Raw genomic sequence first — 22,310 nt, forward strand, 5'->3', positions numbered from 1 at the left:
AGGCACAAGCCAAGAAGATCAAATAATTGATTGAGATGCATGCCAAAAAGTTGAGTAAATTATCCCTGTAACTTGATGACAATGGACACTGCCCAACTAATACTGATAAAACTTTGTCGTCGAGTCTTGTTTTGTTTTAGGGCCAAGAAACAGTGGCTTATCTACTATTCCCTGTAATGAGGTTTTCCTCTGGTGACAGCTTGAAACAAACCCTGCTTTATGAAGCTAAACAAGCATCTGTTAAATGCCTGCAGCGCTAGCTAATTCAGGTAGCTGATTTTCATAGTATTCTAAATATAAATGTGTCGAGTAGTCAGCAAGTTGGAAGAATCAGTTCCTGTGACTTCTGTGTGCCTGTGCATGGTTTAGAAGCACTGAGAATTTGAAACAGTTGGCAGAAAATGCAGAATCCACATTCAGTTTAGACCGAAGTCCATCTATGAATTGAAATGCTGCTGCTGTTGTTAGTGGGGATGAGGAAATAACAAAATGAGCAGTGCAGGCTCTGCCCTCAGGCTTTCAAAGCAAAATGAGATCAGAGGCATTGCCAGGTTTTAGAGGGCCCTGGGCATGGTGCCTTTGAGGGTGAGGGCACTTTCTTGGCCATGGCAGCCTTGCTAACTTGGCCACTCCTTCTCCCACCTTGCTACTGCTCTGTATTTTCAAAACTTTGGTGGTCAGCAGGGATGGAGTGGGCAGGTGAACAAGCAAGTGGGGAAGGCTGCCTGTCAGGGCAGAATAGGAAAGGTAGTGCTGTTCAGGTAGACAGGGTTCCAGCAAGATGCCTGCCTTTTTGAATTAGTGTGGTACCTTGGGTTAAGAACTTAATTTCTGGAGGTCCGTTCTTAACCTGAAACTGTTCTTAACCTAAGGTACCACTTTAGCTAATGGGGTCTTATGCTGCCACCGCGCCACCGCACGATTTCTGTTCTCATCCTGAAGCAAAGTTCTTAACACGAGGTACTATTTCTGGGTTAGCGGAGTCTGTAACCTGAAGCGTATGTAACCCGAGGTACCACTGTAAATCATTTCCCAGGGTGAGAACAGCAGTGGACAACAGGAACGGCTGCCCTTTGCTGCTCCAGTACAGTTATTGGCCCTACAAAACCAAAAGCTTCCTGCTCACCCAGCCTTGGGTTAGAGCCTTCACTGAACAATTTTGGGTCTCTGGTTGACAGGGCCAGAAAGGATATTTTTCTCTTAACCTGATTGGCACTTGGGGTTTTCTTAGCCTTTCCCTTAGTGAAATTACGTCATTCCTTTGTTAGGAGGAAGAACATTGTTTGCATGGGGGCAGAAATGGCACTGGGCAGGATCAACATAGAATATGGGGGCCTGAGGGTAGGATTGACCGCAGCACCCCCAAGGTTGGATAGGGGTATCTGCCTGGTTAGAATCTGCACCCTAGTGGCCCAGTGAGACCTTGCTTGCTTGGCTTGCACCACAGAAAGGTTCAAACCCAATGGATCCATTCCATCAACATGGGGCTTGTGGAATGATGAACTGATCCTGGACCCAGTACCATGCCAACCCTTCCCCTTGCCTGATGCTGTCAATAAAGATTTGGCCTGGTTTTATCCCACCACCATTCTACAGTCTGGTTATTTGCTTCTCTCATGGGTCACATAATGCACCTGCCTGGGCAAGTATGCGCATCATCTGTCTTTCTACGCCTAAAGGAAAAGGTGCGTGGTAAATCAACCTCTGAAATCAGTTACTGTGGAAGACAGGCATATGTATCTCCAAGGAGTGGTAATTCCACTTCTGAGGAATGTAACAGAGAAGGTTCTGCTCCACAGTTTCATACCTTGCGTTGCAGCTGCTGAACTCTAGCAGATCTTAAGCCACGTGGCTCTAGGCTGTTACTTGATTAAGGTCTTGGATATATTCCTTAAAAGAGCTTGCAATACAAAAAGAAATAAAGACTTTTTCTTTCTGTAGGCAATTGCCCAGTTATTTTGAGTCGGTTTCACTATAAGGAATGCAAACTTGTTTTCCCAACGAAAGGAACATTTCCTCACCAATAAGAAGGTGACTAATGTGAAGGGTTGATGTTTAAGGTCATAGGACAAGTTCCACTAAGCTTTGCTGCATGGAGCCAGAGACATACAGCTTTGTGCTGTACTTTAAAAACACTGCCTTTTTTTTTCTTTTTTTCTTTGCCTATATCTCTAAAAAAGTAAAGATAGGCTCTTTACTATGTAATCCAATAGTTTAAATGGAAAGAGACATTTTCAGCATGATTTCTGACCTGCAGTGCATTGGATCAGCATATCTCAAACTCAAGGAATTATAATGAAGAGGGCCAACCATCCAGACTTTAGCAAGACGGGCTTGGTGCCAGGAGTCTAATATTCAAACCCTGCCTTTCTCAGCCCCCTTGGTACAATTTAACCTGAGTCCCCAGCCTTTGACACAGGCCTGTTCCTTGTCCAAGATGGCAGAGGTCAGGGTTGAGTTTATTAGTTTCACATGGCATTGCCCATCTAACCATCCCAATATTTTTTACCTTTATTCTGCAAGCATTATTTCAGGCATAATGTGCCACAAAACAAGAAAGCAAATATAGCATCAGCTTAAAGAGATAAAAGGGTTTTTGGAATGACAAATGGATTTTTGCAACACTAATACAGTGGTACCTCAGGTTAAGAACCTAATTCATTCTGTTCTTAACCTGAAACTGTTCTTAACCTGAAGCACCACTTTAGCTAATGAGACCTCCTGTTGCCACTGCGCCGCTGCTGAATGATTTCTCTTCTCAGCCTGAAGCAAAGTTCTTAACCCAAGGTAATATTTCTGGGTTAGTGGAGTATGTAACCTCAAGTGTATGTAACCTGAAGCGTATGTAACCCGAGGGACCACTGTATCCTAATATTAAACATTTGGACTGAGATATCAGCCTGCAGCCCATGTATAATGTTTCACCAGCACTGATGTCCCATAATGTTTTGTGAAGTTTCAGTAGCCCAGTGTTAAAGATGCCTCATATGATTAGATGTATGCTACAATTCTGCACACATTTACATGGGAGTAAATTCCCGTGAACTCGGGGACTTGCTTCTTTGTAAATATGCATGAGATTGTGCTACCCAATTTTCTCCAGTCAGGGCAGCTTCGCACATTCATTGCTGAGCTTATATCCTCTCTTCATGGTGTTTCCCACCATGTAGAGAGGCATGCAGGAGAAACCTAGACGTTATGCCAGAGTGTGTGAAACATGCTTCTGCATAACAGGCTGCTATTTTGTGCCAGTGATATTAACCAGAAGTGTGTTGGCAAAAATAAAAGTGTCCCAGACGTCATAACAGCTCTACTTTGAATAATCTCCATATTGCCATGTTGGGGAGCTCCACACAAGGAGAAATTGCAATAAAAAAAATGAATGTATGGAAAACTGTCCCAAAAGTCACACTATAAAATACTTGTTTAAATAAATAAGGATTATATAAGAGGAACCTATTGGATCTGGTCAATGGCCCATCTAGTTCAGTATGCTGTTATCACGATCAGATGCTATCTGCTCCAAGTGGCTTATTGTCTTTCTGTCTGTCTGTAAAGGAAGAGACCAGGCAGCACTGCAGCCCTCAAAATGCCTTGTAAAGAGACCCACAGAACTCTGGATTCTGATGAGGATTCATGATCTGAACGACTTTGTGAATGGATCAAGTTGAATCAGCTTTTCTACTTTGGAATACCAGGTGGGTAGATTCCTTCTTCATTCCAGTATGTACTGTAAAAACATTGCTACAAAAGCAGCCCTTAATAACAGATTAAGCTGGATCATACAATCAACTTGGTGATATCTATCTCTATCATCTCTATCTCTATCTATCTATCTATCATCTATCTACCTATCTATCTATCTATCTATCTATCTATCTATCTATCTATCTATCCATCTATCTATCTATCATCTATCATCTGTCTATCATCTATCTATCATCTATCTATCTATCTATCTATCTATCTATCTATCTATCTATCTATCTATCATCTATCTATCTATCATCTATCATCTATCATCTATCATCTATCATCTATCATCTATCTATCATCTGTCTATCCTCTATCTATCTATCTATCTATCTATCTATCTATCTATCATCTATCTAGCTATCTCGATCCATCCATCTATCTATCTATCATCTATCTCTATCTATCTATCATCTATCTATCTATCTATCTATCTATCTATCTATCTATCTATCTATCTATTATCTATCTATCTATCATCATCATCTATCTATTATCTATCATCTATCTATCTATCTATCTATCTATATCTATCTATCTATCTATCTATCTATCTATCTATCTATCTATCATCTCTCTCTCTCTCTCTCTATCTATCTATCTATCTATCTACCTACCTATCTGTCATCTATCTATCTATCATCTATCTATTTCAATTAGTCTAAGCTAATACCTGGTGGTACATTGCTTCTTCCACCAGCAACTTGTGTCTACTTTTACTTACCCTAGAAACCCCAGTTCCCACTTTCAGCATAACTGCTCATTCCCCATTATAAAAGCTTTTCATTCCCTTGGCTCCCTTGCCTTCCATCACTAGACAATTTTTTTAAATTTTCATTAAGGTTTTCCCTCCCTGGCCTGTATTTGAAGATACAATCAATAACATGCAAGGAATCGCCAGAACCATTTATTTGTAAAAACCCTTGTAATGAAGAGACACTTCCTTTATGAGGTAAACAGGCTGCAAGGTGACCTTTCATAAACTCATTAACCAGTTTCCACAATCTTCCTCCTTTTTTGCTCCCAAGCTAGTACACACTTGAGAGCTACAGAAATTAATCTGAGGACAGGGGAGCACTCATAGCAAGCCTTCCGGTTTTCCAGGGAAGTGCCCAATCCATGCAATAACACATCGTAAAAGCTGGGGGCATGAGAGATCCTGAGCAAGCAGAATGTTGACCACAGAGCTTGAATCAAAGCCTTTTAGAAAAGTACCCAAGATAAAGTGAGCTAAGAGAGATAGGAGGTTGCATCCCAATGAAAATAAACAGCTATTTCCAGACTTCATACCATGAGTGTTTTTAAGGAACAACAGCATCCTTATTTGGGAACCCTCTGGAGGATGAAGCCAGCACGCTGTGATCTTTAGGTGTTGCATAAACAGAAGGTGGAAGCATTTAATCAGCCAGGGTCACATGGATGACAATCTTAGCACCTTGTTTTGCACATGGAAACAATTTTAAGAGGTGTAAACTAGAAGAAATGTTACTCTTCACTTTCTGCTAAATGGATTAACATGGGAAAACGTTATCTTGTTGCGGTTTTTTTGGGGGGGGGTATTTTTGCAAAAGCTCTGATTAGGCTACCTAGTTAGCCATCTTTCTTCTGCTTAAGGATAGGGTCTTTGGTAGATAGAGTGGTTTTTAAGAAGAAAACAGGGTTGAAGCTTTGGATTCCATTGCAACACCTAATATGGAGATGGGGGAATCTATCGCTACACTGGATGGTGTGGGACTCTGGCTTTCATCAGCCCCAGCCAGCATGGTTAATGGTCATGGTTAAAGAGGCTGGGTTCTATAGCCTCTCTCTGTAAATACTGAATAAAAAGCAGATGGTAAGAAACATTTCCTTGTCTTTGTATGTTCTTGGGCAACCGGCCGGGAGTTGCTGGCAGCAGCCTGACAGCACAACATTCACTACTAAAGGTGTAGACAACAACTGAGTTAGCTGTATGAGGTTCTTTCCTGTGTGGAGGTCTACTCTGGCTCTTGAACTTGGCAAGTGGTCTGGAGATGTGTGCACTTGAGGATTAGGAAATAGATCCTTGCTCAGGAACACTATAGAATCCTCATTGGCAAAAGAGAGAGAGAAAGAAATCCATCTACTCTCAAGTGAATGAAGAGTGCAGAGGACTAGACGCTCACACAGGCAGAATTTTACAAAGCAGTTGATGGGAGTTGATGTGCAAAATGTCTGGAGGGTCTCAAGTTGGGATTAGATACCCTAGAAAGTTACTGTAAATTATGAATCCAGATAAATTGCAGATATCAGATTGGATCCAGGCTGTCCTACCTGTAAGTCCCACTGAATTCAATGAGACTCCTCAGAGTAGCTGTAGTTTGAATTGCAGCCTTAGTCACAACTGAGGTCCCATTGACTTCAATGGGTCTACTCTAAGCATGGCCAAGGCTGGATCCAACCCATCCATATCCATAGAGATATTTTTGTAATTATGAAATAGTCATGCCCTTTTGCAGTCTACATTTGAGGAGGGGAGAGGAACCTGTGAAACAGCCAGATCCAGTTTTAAAATACTGAGATGCTCTCCCATGGAATCACACAGTTTTAAATGGCTGACTTACTGCTAGCAGCAAGTGTAGGCTTGCATAAAAGGATTTAATTTATCAAGTGCTTGGGGACATTATCCAATTGCTTAATACCTCCTTGACTGACGGTCAAACAAGATAATTGTAACGCTGTATTTGCAAATATCTGAATCTTACTAGAAGTGTGATGCGTAATCCCTTAATCTGAGGGGAAAGGTACCATAATGATTAAGATAACTGCCTGACAGCCCTTGAACATTCCTTATGTTTTTAAAACATAAAGTAAACACTTCTATTGAACTGGGCTGTGCTCAGCATGGATTACTTGAGCTTTGAGAACAGCAATAGAGAACAATAAAACAAGGCTTGCTTGGAACACGCTCTGTTTATCAGATGCAGTCCACACAACTTCAGTTTTGGAACATCACCTGTTGAATATCAATAAAATGTTTACTCAGATGCTGAAAACACATTTTCAGTCATGCTGAGTGCCATAAGCCTTGCCTTTGAAAGCTGGTAAAAATATATAAAACATTTTTGGAATCAATTGTCTTGTAGCTCACAGTCCTTGTTCTTATGATGTGAAAATATTTTTCCCCAGCTCTTTTTCAAATCTGTTTGCAAATGATTAATGTCATTTTCAAAAATGTGTTAGATAATGAGCCATATTAGAACGGCACTTTAAGACTTGTCCTACATTTCCCCCCAGCTGTACCGATGGTACAATATGTTCAAATTGTTAACAACAACAACAACAACAACAACAACAACAAATTTTATTTGTATCCTGCCCTACCCTTATTGGAGCTGGGCTCAGAGTAGCTAATATAATATAAAAACACAATATACATAAAATCAATCAATCAATTAAAATACATCCCAAAATTAATTCAAATAATTAATTCAAATAAATTAAAATGATGGTGAAATTATGATGGGATTACTTTGAATGTATGGGGTGTTTTATGAAATGGTGAAAGCAGAATTTTTTTGCCATTTATATTCTGACCATTAGATCTTTCAGTGAAAGCGGACTTTGAACAGTAGTAGTAGTGGTAGTAGTGGTAAGAATAAAGCTGGCCCCAGATGGTGTTTGATGTTGTTGGGTCCAGTGATTGTGATGTCTGGCTGTATGTGGCAGCAAAGTTGGCATCTGGGTTTATTGCTACTTTTGTTACTAGAATTGCTCTTTCAAAACTCCACCAATAGGTACAAGTGCCAGTAAAGATAAAGGGACCCCTGACCATTAGCCAGGTGTTAAACTGAGGGACGCGGGTGGCGCTGTGGGTAAAACCTCAGTGCCTAGGACTTGCCGATCGTATGGTCAGCAGTTCGAATCCCTGCGGTGGGGTGAGCTCCTGTCGTTCGGTCCCAGCTCCTGCCCACCTAGCAGTTCGAAAGCACTCTTAAGTGCAAGTAGATAAATAGGGACCGCTTTATAGCAGGAAGGTAAACGGCGTTTCCGTGTGCTGCGCTGGTGCTGGCTCGCCAGCTGCAGCTTCGTCACGCTGGCCACGTGACCCGGAAGTGTCTTCGGATGGCGCCGGCTCACGGCCTCTAGAGCGAGATGAGCACGCAACCCTAGAGTCGGACACGACTGGCCTGTACGGGCAGGGGTACCTTTACCTTTAAACTGAGAATCAATTACAGTCAGTTCATCATTTGAAAAATAAGACTTTAGAGCAGTCTTGCCCCCAAATAGCAACTAGGCATTCCATTTTGGCAACTGTAAGGTAAAGGTAAAGTGACCCCTGGCTATTAGGTCCAGTCGTGGCCGACTCTGGGGCACTCATCTCGCTTTATTGGCCAAGGGAGCCGGCGTACAGCTTCCGGGTCATGTGGCCAGCATGACTAAGCCGCTTCTGGCGGACCAGAGCAGCGCACGGAAACGCCGTTTACCTTCCTGCCAGAGTGGTACCTATTTATCTACTTGCACTTTGACGTGCTTTCGAACTGCTAGGTTGGCAGGAGCAGGGACCAATCAACATTGTGGGGATTCGAACTGCTGACCTTCTGATCGGCAAGCCCTAGGCTCTGTGGTTTAACCCGTGTCCCTTACAAGTGCCAGTACATAGTTTCAAAAAACTAATTTTGTAACGGAGAAAATAGAGGAAGTAAAAAACAAGCAATATAATATCCAAGAAACCAATGTTTCCCCCTGCCTTTCTTCTCTTCTCTCCCTCTTTACTGATTTTCTCTTTCCTGATGTGTGCAGAAACTGACACACTATTCCTAATGAAACACTCTTCACATGCCATAGAGAGGCAGTGGCTCCTCTCTACTTCACATCAGGATTCTTTTATCTTGTCAGCTGTTATGTGACATAAAGGAGGTGGGGGAACCTTTCCCCCCCAACACTAGATATTTTTCAACATCTACAGTTTATGAGTTTCTCTCCATAGTTTGAGCTGGCAGATGTCGCTCATTGCTTTCCTGGCAATTAGCTTTCAGCAGGAGGACATTCATAATAGATAGACAGCCTGGAAAGCAGACGACACAGTATTGACATTGCATGGACTTTTAGATACTATTTGGTTTTATTTATTTATTTTATAAAAAATGATGTTGTTTTGGCCTGTCAGAAAAAGCCCAAAATGCATTACTGGATAATGCATTTATCAGCTTAATTAAAATGTCACAAATGAGTGAGCAAGCTTTTGAATTCTCCATGACCCTTCGTCAAATATTTGATGAAGAACTCTGGAGAACTTGACCATGATTTGGTGATATTTTATTGGGCTACTGATGGCATTGCCCCATTATGGAGTTTGGTTTCTTGTGTGTCTATGGCAGCGTTTGTATTTTTCTCAAGCCATTTCACTCCAGGGAAGACTAATTCCTGGATTGTGACACAAAGTGAAGGAACTTAGATAATAAACATGCTATGATTTGTAACATCCACAGTGTAAGGGTTGCCCACCAGCAATCAGCAAGTGAGAGTGCAGGAGTGTATCCTTACTCCCTAAGAGATGTGTTCCTTTTCATGTCACCAGACACTCTTTGGAGAGTGAGCTTCAGGCATGGTTGTAAACTCGGGGTTCTAAAATGCACAAGGAGCCTCCACAAGCACAGGAGGTTCCCCGCTGCCCAAACGGCTGTTGCGATGGATGTGGACACACCGAGTGGGACCAAAAGTGGTGCCGGCAAGAAGCGCTTTGAAGTAAAGAAGTGGAATGCAGTTGCACTCTGGGCTTGGGACATCGTGGTTAATAACTGTGCCATTTGCAGAAACCATACAGTGGTACCTTGGGTTACATACGCTTCAGGTTACAGACTCCGCTAACCCAGAAATAGTGCCTCAGGTTAAGAACTTTGCTTCAGGGTGAGAACAGAAATCGTGCTCTGGCGATGCGGCAGCAGCAGGAGGCCCCATTAGCTAAAGTGGTGCTTCAGGTTAAGAACAGTTTCAGGTTAAGTACGGACCTCCGGAACGAATTAAGTACTTAACCCAAGGTACCACTGTATTATGGATCAAGCTAGCCAAGCATCAGATACCTCTGAAGAATGCACTGTTGTCAACACACTGTCAGCAGGTGTGTACATTAGACAATCGAGAATGGGAATTCCAGAAATATGGGTACTAGTAGGAGAGAGAAGACCACCAAGTTTATTGTTCTGTCCTCAGATAAGCCTTTCACCTTGCAAGCAGGTTGATGAAGTCTCTGTAACTTAATGGACACTTACCCTGCTATTTGTTTTCACCTTAAAATAGTTATTGTGAATAGTAATAAACATGTTTGTCTCCTGTCAGGAGGTTCCCCACTGCCCAAGTTCACCCTCCACCTCTAGGAAGGCTATCAAAATACAGTGGTACCTCGGGTTAAGAACTTAATTCTTTCCGGAGGTCTGTTCTTAACCTGAAACTGTTCGTAACCTGAAGCACCACTTTAGCTAATGGGGCCTCCCGCTGCTGCCGCACCGCTGGAGCATGATTTCTGTTCTCATTCTGAAGCAAAGTTCTTAACCTGAGGTAATATTTCTGGGTTAGCGGAGTCTGTAACCTGAAGCATCTGTAACCTGAAGCGTTTGTAACCCAAGGTACCTCTGTAGTGAAGACAACATGCCAGCAGTGCGGTCTCCTCTCCTGCTTCCTGTGAATAAAGAATAAATTTATTCCTGCAAATAAACTGGTTCCAGCATATTAAGAAGTCATTAGGATTACAATTGCATTATGTCTCATTGATTTCAATCGGACCAAAGCATACTCATTTAGACTAGATCCAACCTGTTTAGATTTTCTCTTGCAAAAACTAACATATTGGCTGAGTGAAACACTTATGACTGACCAGCATCAGCTTTATATAACACCAAGAGCAATGTTGGAACTAACCTCCTTATCAGTTTAGCCTGCCTACGATTTCTTAATTAAGCATATCACATCTGCGACGTGCAGAGCCGGTTTATAAAAATGGCTTCAGGTTCTGGGGATGGTGGAATTATTCTAATCTCATCTGAACAAAACTCTTCAAGATTATTCTACTCAGAGTTTTCTAGGACAGAGATATGATTCTGAAACTATATTTGCTTGTCTGGCTGAAAGCTGCTTGTTTGGAGATTATTTTTTGAAGTACAGCTGCATGTTTCATTGTCAGATTAAAATGACCACTGTAGGGGTGGGTGGGTTAATAAATAAATAAATCTCAATCAAAATGGGTGAAATTTGTTTCTGTGGTGGGGTGAGGAATGCTCAGTTGAACCTGCATGGCAGCAAGTTTTCTTCTTTTTTAATCACTGCCTATGAAGTTCTGAAGAGACTCATTCTGGAACCCATAATTGCTAATTTAGTGAGGTCTACAGCCACTCATCACCACCATGTGGAGGAAAGCTATCTATAGAAAAAAATGTCAAACCATTTGTATGGGATGCCAGCTTTTCAAAACACAGCATTCTTAAACATATGCTTTGTCTTATTCTTTCCCAAAATAGTACTTTGGAGCCACACTTAAAAGAATGCTGTAAACTTTGGTGGACCAAAAATTGGGCACATCTTGTTTCGTTCTTTATAAACATCTGTTGACGGCTGCCATATTTATTGTTCACATGGCATATTATGCAGGCGAGTCTTACGATGTGCAAATCCTTTTCATCTATTGGCTGATGGAAAAATATTACAGAAAAGATTTTAAATTTCGTGTGAATAAATTAGTCTCCCACCTTCTTCTTTTTCAGAATGCCTCTTGAATGATATGAAAACGGAACTGGGGGATTGGCCAGTTAACTTATCTCTGTAGTGAGGTCCCAAATGTTTTTGAGGATGCAAGCCTGCAACTCGCTCTACCTTCTTCTGAAGCACGGCAATAGTCCCAGCTTGTGCAAAACTTTTAAGACTCCTTCCAATTACCTATTTATTGCACATTAATCCTGATTTGCTTGCAGGGGGATTAGATCATATTCAGTCTTTAATGAGCACTCATGGTGATTTGGTTTCAGGGAAGTTATACAACAAGGAGGGTTGGTCCTGCATTCACTCTTTTCAGTAATTTTCCTAACCATAAAAAGTCTGCTTCTTTTTAAAACTGGATTTGTTGCATTAGGATGACCGAGTACTTTAATCCATCATCATCATCATCATCATGATAGTCCAGCATTCTAGATTCATAGAATTGTAGAGTTCTAAGGGACCACAAGGGTCATCTAGTCCAACCCCCTGCAATACAGAATTTTTTCACCCAACATGGGGCTTGAACCCTGAGATTAAGAACCAACTGAACTATCCCAAGTTGCTCTAATTGTGCAAACTTAAATTTCCCAGGATGCATGTAAATCCCTCCCACAAAATACCAACGGTTTACAGGTACTATTAGATAGTGGGGAGGGATTAGAATAGGGTTTCCAAAACTTTGGTCTCCAGCAGTTTTTAGACTACAACTCCCATCATCCCTAGCTATCAGGACCAGTGGTCAGGGATGGTGGGAATTGTGGTTCATAAACAACTGGAGGCTGAATTCTGGGACACCCTGAACTAAAATATAACATACTGTGTAAGTATACTTACTTAGACTTCTCAATTAATACATCCTCCTGCAATGCCCATCAAATCTAGGGATGTCCGCCCCCCTCAAATATTTTGTTAGGGGACCCCTAGAAGTTGGCTCCGATGATGCCAAGTTAATGTAATCATTATTAGTCTAATGGGGGCTTGTCTTGTTCATGCACTGGGCTTCTTGCATGGGGAACGGACCCTTGGCCAACCAGTGTTCCCATCCCTCTATTGGAAACCCTATGCATAAGTAAAGCAGCCTTCCTCAGCCTAACACCAATAATGCATTATCTAGGGAGGGACAGAAGGAGCATGGACCTCCAAAAGATGAAAGCAGAAGCCAGACCAGGCTGCAGGTCAAGGGAAGCAGGAATAGTTAAAAAGAAAAAAAAGAAGAAGTGGAAGAGAGAGGGAGGCTCCACAAATGAGGGGGGAGGAGTTGGAACATAGGAAGCCAGCCCATTCAGTACTGTCTACACCAGGGATGTCCAACAGGTCGATCACAATCTACTGGTAGATCCCCGGGAGGTTTTGGTAGATCATGGTTGATCGCTGGGTCCCTTTCCTTAGGGTTGGTGAAATAGAATCCTGCCCCGCCCCTTTGCCCCAACCTCCATTGTTGCACGATCCACAAAATAGAAGATGGAGTTTACTCAGTGAGGCTGTTTGTTTCCCCAGTGATCTGTTGGTGAGTGGCTGTTCCCCTTTCTCCCTAGAGCTTAGGCTTGAACCCCAAAGAACTGGGGCTTTCCTCCCCCCCAAAAAAGCTCAGCAACTTTGACCTGAACCCCCCAAAAGGGGGTAGATCACTGCCAGTCTTTAATTCTGTCAGTAGATCACAGTCTCTTGGGAGTTGGCCAGCCCTGGTCTACACTAACTATGGCGGCTGTCCAAGGTTTCAGACAGGAGTGTCTTCAAGCCTTAAAGGGGATGCTGGAGATTTCACCCGGGACTTTCTGGATGCAAAGCAGATGCTCTACCATTAAGCTACTGCCACGAAGGAAAATTGGAACAAGCAAAGAGGAGAGATGGACATGACTACAGATGAGAGAGGTTGAAGTTTCTATATGGTTTTGTAATAACAGCCACATTTTTGGCTTCAGGCTTGCGGTATTTATGCATTGTATGATAATACAATCTGACAATAAAACAGTGTTGTAGCCCAGCAGGGATGATAACTCTGGAATTACAGCTACTGTCTCAAAATGGCATAATTCATGGAGGAGGGGGACCACTTTGTATCATTGAAGACATATTTGCAACGGAGGCGTCATTGTTAAAGTAGGTTTATGAGATTTTTATATATATATATAATACTTCTCTGCATCTTCCTTTCAGGAGAATCTGCTCAGTTTTTCTCTCTTTCCATAACTGCATTGTCAGAAGAAAGACAGCAATTGTCGCTTCTCCATTTTTCATACCTGGCTGGCTGGCATAATTGTAGCTGAAAAGGAGAATGAAGTTTGAAAAAGAAAAAGAAAAACTAGTATAGTCAAACGATCAGCAGTTTGATATTGTCTTATTTGAAGGGTGCTTGCTTTTCAGTGGAAATAATCTCTTGGCAAACTACCTAAATAAAACTTCAGAAATGTAGAAAAGTGTCTTGTGTTACTTTAAAGACTAAGGACAAATTCAACATAGTGCTAAAGTTATTGTTGCATGAGTGCAAGCATTTCTGTGATAGAACAATCTCCCTTTCCTCCTCTGAATGCTCTTCTGGTGTTATCCCCAACACCACCCAAACTGATTTGAGGGTCCCAGGGGCACACAGGAGGAGAAGAGGGGGTGAAAACCCAATTGCACTAGTTGAACCCAGTCCTCACCTATTTATTATGGCATAGCCTTCCTTTGAGCACTGTCCTTTTCATCAGATGTATAATGTGTTGTTCTCGTAGATATACAAATGGTGTGTGTGTGTGTGTGTGTGTGTGTGTGTGTGTGAGCTCTCAGACTCAGAGGGAAATGAAGCATAGAAAGTACATACAGTGATATCATCATCGTCGTCGTCATCAGTGCTTTTCTTCTAAAAAATGTTTAGGGGTACTCTCATTTTGACTCAAGAAAATCACTATTTTATAGTTCAAATTGGGAAAAATAAATACAGTAAATGGTCAAAAGTACAAAGAATCACAAAATGTTTAGGATATGTGTACCCCTGCATCCCCCCAGAAAAAAGCACTGATGATGATGACGACGATAATAATAATAATAATAATAATAATAATAATAATAATAATATACTTATTTATTTATACCCCACCCAGCTGGCTGGACTTCCCCAGCCACTCTGGGCGGCTCCCAAAACACGATTCCAACATATCATTCCAACACTTCTTGCATTAGCACAGATATCCTGCCATTGGTAAGCCAAATAACAAATACAGTGGTACCTCGGCTTACGTACGCTTCAGGTTACAGACTCCACTACCCCAGAAATAGTACCTCTGGTTAAGAACTTTGCTTCAGGATGAGAACAGAAATCGGGCTCCGGCGGTGCGGCGGCAGCAGGAGGCCCCATTAGCTAAAGTGGTGCTTCAGGTTAAGAACAGTTTCAGGTTAAGAATGGACCTCTGGAATGAATTAAGTACTTAACCCGAGGTACCACTGTAATCTGTAATGTGCCACCCCAGATTCCTTTGAGAGGAAGGGTGGGATACAAATTTAATGAATTATTCATCATCATCATCATCCTGAAACTTGGTTCAGCCCACAAGAGATCCTGTTGATGTATTGTTATTGAATGGGTTTATGGTGCAGTTTCCCATTGAATTTCCTAGGTCTGGAAATGTATAGCAAGTCTTCACTTTTATGTAAGGCTGCTTTACCTTACATATCTCCAGTGCCCTTGTTTAATGGTACTTTTTTATAGTGTGGCAGAACTCAATTATATGTTGTCACGAGAGAGCAAGCAGGGACTTGCACTCCTAATGACAAGGTGGCATCTAATGTAACACAAATAGAACAGGGTAGCATCTTTCCTCCAGTAGCTTTTGAAGAAGCCATACAAACAGTTATTCCCAAGCTGTTTGCTAAGTCACACTTGAATGCTGTAAGATGAGCTGAAGTGTGCCCTGGAGAATGAAGCCATATTACCAAGCACATATTACAGGAGGAGCCAATGAGATGCTCTGCAGACATTATTGGGCTACAATTCCCCATCACCCCTGACTATTGGCCATGCAGGCTGGAGCTGATGGGAGTCCAACACAATGGTCGAAGGACCCCAAATTGGTTGTCCTTGCTCTATTCTATGACTGCAGTCCTTGAGCAGCACTGAACTTTATTTTCTCTCACAGTATATGAACCATGACATCCTCCTGAGAAGGGATGCTGTAGGATCCCCTGGTGCTGACAGATACCTGGTAAACTGAGAAGCACCCCTTTGATGAAGTTTGCAACCTTGGGTGTCTTGTAGATAAGGCAGAAAAGGCAAGATATAATAAAAGAATGTACAATTCCAAAACATGCAGTCAAAAAATTTAAGGACCCCTGAATCTTAAGTCCAGTCGCGGACGACTCTGGGGTTGCAGCGCTCATCTCACTTTACTGGCCGAGGGAGCTGGCGTTTGTCCACAGACAGTTTTTCCGGGTCATGTGGCCAGCGTGACTAAGCTGCTTCTGGCAAACCAGAGAAGCACAGGGAAACGCCGTTTACCTTCCCGCCAGAAGGTATTTATCTATTTATCTACTTGCACTTTGACATGCTTTCGAACTGCTAGGTTGGCAGGAGCAGGGACCGAGCAACAGGAGCTCACCTCGTCATGGGGATTCGAACCACCAACCTTCTGATCAGCAAGTCCTAGGCTCTGTGGTTTAACCCACAGCGCCACCCGCGTCCCTAGTCAAAAAATAGGGTGGCAAAATTCCACAGTGGTGTACACAATTAATAAAAGCATGCAATATATAAGCAGCAGAAAATTCAAATTCAAAACCTGCTTGATAAAAAGAAAAGTAAAGTATTAGGGTGATCCTGATCCATGTATACAAGGCTCACATTGGTGTGTATGTGCACTCAGTGGCGTAGCGTGGGGGTGTAGGGGGGGCCGGCCGCACCGGCCGCAACATCGTGGGGGGGGCGCTCGCACTCGCAGCTGTCTGCCCCTACCTGGCTCACTCACTCTCTCTCACTGCAGTGCTGGCTGTGCGAATCCGATCCGAGCCGCTGGGTCGCCGCCCACTGTGGAGGGGGTGGGTGCCAGGCGTGTGGTGCGGAGAGAGAGCAAGGGGCTATCTGGGGGAGGGACAGTGCAGCGACCGCCCAGCGCAGTGCTGAGCGCGGGAGAGAACCACACCAGACCAGACCAGGCAGCAGCAAGAAGAAGCTGGCAGTGGCGGCAGGTTAAGGGTTAGGGGGCGCAAATTATTTGCCTTGCCCCGGGTGCTGACAACCCACGCTACGCCGCTGTGTGCACTGATGCATATGTAGGTTCCCTTTCCTCAAACATAAACAAGGTCAGTGCCTGCATTGACAATGAGGTGATGTGGAAGTTTCACCAGCTCTGTGGTGCTATATCAGAAAGTGGCCCATTCACACATGCAAACCATTACTTTGCATTATAATTACTGAATAGTGAGCCTTTGCAAACCATCCCCAGGAACACAGTAAATCAGCTGTCAAAACATTTTGGGATGCATGTGTTTGTGTGAACCCGTCCCCTTCAAAAGGTGTAAGGCAGAGTCAAGTTAGGAATGACTGTTTGTTCAATATATATTGTGGCCAAAAACAAATAGCCATTAGCAAATGGGACAGTTTTTGACTTGTAGCCATGAAAACACCTTTGGCTATCACCAAAAATTTCATTCCTCACGCAGATTAATATCTAGAAAGAGCAGGGGATGAAGTACAATAACGATAACATTGTACCAATTTATAATGTTTATCAAATAAGTATTGAGTTTTCCTTCCAAATGCTGGGATTGATTTTTAACCTCCTCCCCTTTCCACTTTTACAGCTAGGGCAACTATAAATAAGTTGCAGGAAAATTACTTCTCCACTGTTTCACAATGCTTTTCTTATCTAACAGGCACAGCTGTCACAAACCTAAATGCTTTTATTTACAATATCTATTGCTGAAAAATGGTAGAGACGGTGTCCTTTAATCAAGGGAGTTAGCATTATCAAAAGTACTTTATGAATTTTAACTAACTTGCCAATTTGGAACTTATTACAGTGCCCTGTGCCTGTTTATCTTATCCAACTCAAAATATTTCATCTTTCCCCCCTTTCTTGGCATAGTAGTTTTCTGGTGGCTGTATCAGGATTAAGCAACTGAAGTGTTAAGTCTCTCATTTCTGTCTATATTAAAGGTCAACCTCTATCTCTGGTTCTTCACCTTTAACAAAAACTGGACCAGGGAAAGCCAAAATGAAGTGTAAAGTGGTGCTAAGTAAATATGCTCTGTGAAGCCCACAGCTATACAGGGTTTGGAAGAACTAAAAAGGAAAAAGTCACCCCGAAAAGAAGCAACAAAATTTACCTTTCACAATTTGTCTTCCTTATTGATATTTGCATTGAATCCAGATAAAACCTGACACCAGCAAAGTTCATTCAGTTTATGACTATTATAAGTAAATTTGCTCTGCAATGTCCGGTTCACGCATTTACACAAAGTGTGATCTAGAACAAGGGAAATGCTTTTTAAGTCTCATTGATTTCAGTGTGAGAGATGTTTCTTTCAAGTTTAGTTTCAGTGCTAGGAAGGGCTCTGTGGGCACCAGGAAAGGGAATGTGACAACTCCTGGTGACATGCAATTATTCTGCGGTATAAAAATGGCAACCACAAAAAAGGCTCTTCAAGTACACTGACCGCAATACAGCACAGAGTTCCAAATGACTAAATCTATTGAAATAAATAGGTCTGCACATGCCTAACTTTGTGTTGATTGACTCCACTGCTTTTTTGCAGTTGAATATTGAATGTATCCAAAAGAGCAAGTGAGCGCACACACACACGTAAAACGGCTATCCTGTCCCATTGATCGCTATAGGTTTTATTCTATTGTAGCCAATAGAATAGGTATGGGTGGGTGTGGGAGAGAAAGAGAAAGAGAAAGAGAAAGAGAAAGAGAAGAGGTCCACGAGTTTCTTCTCTTTACAAAAATGCCCATGAGCCAAAAAGAGATTGGCAAACCCAGATTGTGTACCTAGTACCCAGGCCTACATAATCCTTTATAATGAAGTTCACTATGTGTCAGAAAGACCAAGGATTAATGCAAATTCTGTCATGCTGGCTCTGTGATGGCTCCAATTCCAACATCACTGAAGAGGGGGGTACCAAGGAAAAACTATACACACCCTTCTTTTTCACATGCACCTGGGTCTTCATGGGAATAAATCTGGCCAATAGTTTCATCCACTCCTTACATTTGAAGGGAATGAAAGGTATCTGTGATGGGATCTGTCAAGCCATTAGGATTTGTTTTTTTAGAAAGAGATGCTTGATGGGTTCCAATGGGTCTTATTTACCATAAATATGCAATAATGAACATGTTCGCATCTGCAGCCTTATTGATCTCCAGAAGCCTTACCTACTCCACCTGGACTGTGTGAGAGATTGTTTCTTGAATTATTTGTGAATTTCCACAAGCACGCAGCTGGTAACTAGCATATGCAGCTGAAAACGTCATTTTATCTTACCCCTTCAGGTTCCTTTAATGGTAATGTTTTCAAATGCTCTGTGAACATCATTTTTCTATCTCTTGTTATATTTCAGTACCAGGGCAATATTTTCTAGTGTCCAGGCCATCAGATTTCCCCCCCCCACACACACACACTTTCTTGCGAATTCATGAGGGTGGCCACACCTTACAAACTGGATGGGCTACTATTCTCTGATAACTATGCCATCAAATTCCATTATCTGTCCAAATCCATTACTCTGCTTCCTGTATGTGGAAGGAGACAGTTGAATGGCACTGTGACAAAAAGCTTGAAAGGCAGGAATAAAAAAAGGATTTCCTGATTCATAGTCCTTGATTCTATCCTACACAAAATCGTCACTTATATATGGTATCAAGTGAAACAAAACAAATGACATACTACAGGTAGATTCCATCAGTAGTCTTTACAAATGAGATTTTAAAAGCAAGTAAAAAATAAAGGGTTGTATCCAATGGTGTCCATGCACAGGACCGTCTAGAGCAGATTTGGGTCCACAAAAAAGGGTCTTCCTCTTCATAACAGGGAAAAAAACCTTCTGTGTACATTTATTCTCATATCAATCCTGCCTTCTCCCCCATCATAGAACTCAGGTTAGTGTACACATGGCTCCAAAGTGATATCCCATCCAGGCAGTTAACCAGACTCAGACCTGCTTAGATTCAACAAGGTGATGGCCCCATGTGCCTTCAGGCCACTCACTGGTGTGAGAGTTAGATTATCCAGCTGTAGATGTGAAAATGTATTAGATACTGGTAATAGAAAGGAATTTGGAATGGTAAAAGAATCGCCAGCTAAAAACAAACATTTCTTGCTACTTCTGGGAAGCATACATGGGAAGCATGCAAGGTGCAAATGCTCTGGCAGAAGCACTGGTGTTTCAGCATGCTAACCGGCACACCGCCTCACTCCTCTGCTTCCCAGTATTCAACGGCGACCCACCTGCCAGGAAGCTAGGCTTTCCCCAACCCAACAAGCCACTTGATGAGGCTAATTTATTATTATCGTTATGTTTTGCTACTATTATTTTGTCGTCCCCTAAAATGTATTTTATATAATTGACTTTTTAGTTTTATTCTTTGTGTGTCGTATTGTTGTTTTATTACTATGGCCGATGGCTGACACAAATAAAGATTCTTATCTATCTATGAGGCTAATTTTAAGAGGAAAAAATATAATCCCTGTGACCCACACATGTGGGGTAAAAAACAAAAGAATTGGCTGGGTGCCTGGGTTCAAACTGTGGGGCTAAGCTTACTCTCCAGCAGGAGAGAGCCACCAGAAGCAGAATTTAAACTCACAAAAGTCAAGCAGCAGTATAGTGTTAGGAATATAAGTTGTTAGAACCCTTTATCCCATTTAGTCCAATTGCAAACAGTAATCCTCTTTCTACCCCTCTTGCAATGAACTAACCACCCACTGTTAAGTAAGTTTAAAATGCTTTACTTACAAAATGTTACAAAGGTCAAATAGATGCATTTATCCAAGCAGTGGCAAAGAGAACATAGGCATTTTCATAGAAAATACAGAAAGATAGCTTCAAACATGTGCTCTAAGCTTTGAACTTTCTTAGGCACATCTTCCTTGGTCAGTTATATGTCACAGAGAGAGTGAGAAAGAGAATGCTTCACTTCCTCCCTCATCAGAGAAGAAGGAGCACAACCAAGTCTAGGAATCTAACTCTGTGGTTTTAACCCCTTCATGCACTAACTAGCACTCACACACAGTTATGTTTGACTGCAATTTCCCACAAGTACAACAAAGAGTAGACCCAAGTCCAATTTCTCACTCTCTGTGGCTGTGTGAGTTCACCTTTCCCCCAACCTAATGCTATTACTGTGCATGTTTTTGTGTCCTGCTCATAGTATTGGTTGCTGCTTACAGGAGTGGGGGTGTACTCAATTTAATGTCACCAGGATCTGAGGTATAGTGAACTCACAGCTACAGAGAGGAAGGGGAAAATCAATATGAGGCTGCTTTTCTGCAGCACCAGGCCAATAGTTTTGTAATGTCTTGCTCTGCTCTCAGCTTTTGAAATAATGAGATTATACATTTTTAAAAGAATGAGTTTATTCGACCAATTAAAGTTTTATGAATTATCATAAGAATTTGTGATCCTTCTCAATGTTCCATTTATTGCTCCCTTAACATGAAAGAAGCATGTGTGTGTGTGTGTGTGTGAGAGAGAGAGTGAGAGAGAGAGAGAGAGAGAGAGAGAGAATGCAAGTGCTACAGACTCCTATCATAATTCATACTGCAGATCAAACATTCAGAACTCACCTGAAAAACATGAAATAGAAAATGACACACCGTTAAACTGTTCTCATAACAAAATCTCTCAAGAGATTGCAGGAAATATCACATTAAAAAAGGAATGCTCTTACACTCTCATTTAACCCGCCTGCTAGTAATTCAATACCACAACATGTTGGGCAGAAATGATCACAGGACTTTATTTACAATACCTAATGCATAGCCAGGGGGTGGCGGTAAGCAATAATTCTGCAGAATGCACTTGACTTGCAGGAAAACCACCATAGCAATTATAGGAAAGCGGCCTTTTCATAAAGGAGGATGGCATCTCACTGAAAAGCTGGGCCTCCTACACAATGCACAACGGATACGTTTCATTTCATCCATATTGCAACATGCCAGTTCCCCAAATGTAATGGAGATAAAAACATACACAAATCCATCATTTAACCTACTTATGCTAGAGATTTCCAAAGGCCTGATTTCCAAAGTCAGTGCAATTGTCACCTGAGCAAAAAAGAATTAAATATAAAATCTTCTCAGCCAGTGTAATTCTCAGTTGGAATTGCCATGCCACTGTTACTGGTCCATTAAGCAGCTCCAGTGCAGTGTGGTGTGCTACCCAGGCCCAAAGGAGTTGGTAGAACTGATGGTAGCTTTCTGCAACTTTTTTGCAAAGCATTCAGAGGATAATATTGCTTGCATCCGCTGAGACCTTGACTCCACTGTTACAGCAGATGAATTTTGAGAGGTGTCCAGAACACTGTGTAAAACTGTTGTGTTGCATGAGTTTCAGTAAGCGGGGCCTGAGTACGGTGTATGGACAAGATGCTTGGATTGGTCCATGCAACTGCCTGTGTCCTTGCCCACTTGACTGATAAAAACTAGCAGGGAGGGGACAGCTGGCTGGGCCAGGGAGGTAATTGATGCCTCCTTGTAAGAAGGAGTGGTCCCTGCTTGCTTGAAAGAGGCAGTGGAAAAACTACTCCTCAATAAAGGCTTACTGGATAGTTGTCAATCTCCCCTTCTTCCCCTTCTTGGGAAAAGTTCTGGACCAAATCCAGGAGTTCTTGGAGGAAACTGATTTTCTTGATTCATTTCAATCAGGGTTTAGGCCTG

The 22,310-nt window shown here is 42.1% G+C and overlaps 1 long non-coding RNA gene across 1 annotated transcript in view; it reads right to left on the bottom strand.

The window, feature by feature from the left end:
- Positions 1-8,361: 8,361 nt before the first annotated feature.
- LOC310686444 overlaps positions 8,362-22,310 on the bottom strand; it is a 54,145-nt gene continuing 40,196 nt past the window's right edge. The window contains exons 3-4 of the long non-coding RNA XR_014515922.1: positions 13,597-13,723; positions 8,362-10,390 (exon numbers count right to left, since the gene is read on the bottom strand). This is a non-coding gene — a long non-coding RNA (uncharacterized lncRNA). The remainder of the gene's footprint in view (positions 10,391-13,596; positions 13,724-22,310) is intronic.

The sequence above is a fragment of the Podarcis liolepis genome (genome assembly GCF_965112155.1).
Source record: "Podarcis liolepis genome assembly, chromosome: 9".
Taxonomy (NCBI): Eukaryota; Metazoa; Chordata; class Lepidosauria; order Squamata; family Lacertidae; genus Podarcis; species Podarcis liolepis.